Below are 2,577 nucleotides of genomic sequence, written 5' to 3' on the forward strand. Positions count from 1 at the left end.
CAGATGATGGACGTCTTCCAAGGCAAGTGGCCATGACGAACGCAATGACGATCGAGCTCACAAGGTGAGCCTAGCTCATGAGGTGAATATTAGAAATTCACGAGGTGAACCCAGAAAATTCACCCTATAAATAGAATTCAAGGGGCAGCCGAGTTTGGTTGCTCATCTCTTACTCTCCCACTCCCGATAATCTCTCTAAGCCCTATTTTAACCCCCCCGAAGCCCCAGTATCATCCCGAGACCCGAAGCGAGTCCCGAAGCCCGAAGATCTCGAGAATAAAAGAGTTTCCGAGCCGAAGCTCCGCCCGCGAGAAGCCCGATGTGTGAAGTGATCCAGGTTTCATCGAAGAATACTACTCTTAGAGCCGTAGTACCGTTTGATCATCTTCTGATCAAGTGAGTGTATAGTCACTTTCGTCTTACACATAGATATCAAGTATTTTATAAAATACGTGTTATGTGTATATATAGTTGTTTATATGTGTGAGTGTGACATCCCCAATTTCACGGCCAAAAAGACCAATTTGTTTATGCTTTATTTTTATAAAATCAGAGTAATCGTTTAAAGAAAACTGTTGCGGAATTTGTTCCCAAAAAATAAAAATATGATAACCATTTATCCAAACATTTCTCAAAGAGAATGTATTTTCATTTAATAATAAAACATTGGGATGTCATGTTCGATACAGACCAAAAGCATAAACAATATAAAATAGACCTTACAATAGTTATTTATGACTACTGATCTATAATCCAAAATCTTTCGTCAAGTCCGCCAACTTATACCCTTGTGCCATTACCTGTAATGAAAAGAAAACTGAGTGGGTCAGGCTTGGGAGCCTGGTGAGCATATAGGGTTTTCAACCCACAATAATATAATTATTATATTTAATCAGCAAACAATCAACCTAATTACACATCCCCATTATCTTCTTAAGGTTTTACCCTAAGAACCAACTATCCTTCATTCATTTATTCGTAAGGAATTGGCACGAATTCCATTGCTACCAAAGTTTATTTATCAAGTACTAAATCCATAGTTATCAGGCGCTAACTCCATAGTCACCAAGGTTCACTTAACAAGCGCTAACTCCATAGTCGCCAAGGTTTACTCAACAAGCGCTAACTCCATAGTCGCCAAGGTTTACTCAACAAGCGCTAACTCCATAGTCGCCAAGGTTTACTCAACAAGCGCTAACTCCATAGTCGCCAAGGTTTACTCAACAAGCGCTAACTCCATAGTCGCCAAGGTTCATCAAATAGGCACGAAGTCACATCGTCGCCAAGGTTTATACGATAGGCGCTAACTCCATAGTCACCAACTATCCCATCTACCCAAGTTCCATCCAACATTTTCGTAGATATAAATACTTACACAGTTTAAATCATTTAACACTTGTATAAAACATCAATTCCACGCCCATCTCAAATAGACAAATAATATATAAACACATAGCACGTATTTCATAGAAAATTCTTCATATTTATGTGTTAGAAGAAAGTAACTACACACTCACACATATAAACAACAATATACTTAATACACTCAAACCATACTTGTATTATTATCGTGTTTATGAAAGGTAGTATACACTCACTTGATCAGAAGATGATCAGACAGCACTACGGCTTGCAGAAGTAGTATATCTCCGCAGATCTGGAAGATCTTCACAAAAATTGAACTTCTCGCGGGCAGAGCTTCGGCTCGGGAATCACGCTCTTCGGGATTCTCAAGGCTTCGGGTCTTGCTTCGGGACTCGGGATTGAGACCGGGGCTTCGGGACACTTCGGGCACGCAAAACGATGCAAAACGGGAGAGAGAAGAGAGAAAAAGAGAAAATAAGCCGGCTGCCCTCGCATCCTATTTATAGGAGGCTGGAGCCTCGGAGTACGCGGGGCGTACAGGCGTACGTGGGGCGTACGCGTCCGAAACGTCACTGCATGCGTCATCCGAAGAACTCGAGTGCGAAGGTCGTCATGCTTCGCTGTACGCGGGGCGTTCACTAGTACGTGGGGCGTACTTCGGATGAGTCCGATGACTCGTCTTCGGATAATACCGGGGTTTAAAATTAAATTTAAATATTAAATATTTAATAAACTTCGGAAATTCATATCTTCTTCATACGAACTCCATTTTCGACGTTCTTTATATCCACGCGTAGGTGAGACTACGCTCTACGACTTTCGTTTAGACTCCATCGGCTAATTTTTATTTTATTTTTATTATTTATTTTTAATAGGTCGGGATAGAAAATTTCGTTATAAATTCATAACTTCTTCGTTTGACGTCCGTTCTTGCCCAAATTTTCGTCGTTTCGCTACTAACAACGAGATCTTCGATTCTCGTTTAGATCGCTAAGGCTAAATATCACTCTAACGTAAATTCACTTTTTATGTCATTCAGCGTAGTGTCGGTTCTGTCGCGAAACTTCAACAAGTCATAACTTCTTCGTTATAACTCGGATTTTGGCGTTCTTTTTATGCACGGAAACCTTGTAACATATACTACAACTTAGTTAGGATTATTCATCCTAAATAATCTTCTATCAAAAAGTCATTTTTGACGCTTATCGTCTC

This window comes from Lactuca sativa, chromosome 7, assembly GCF_002870075.4.
Source record: "Lactuca sativa cultivar Salinas chromosome 7, Lsat_Salinas_v11, whole genome shotgun sequence".
NCBI classification, from domain to species: Eukaryota; Viridiplantae; Streptophyta; class Magnoliopsida; order Asterales; family Asteraceae; genus Lactuca; species Lactuca sativa.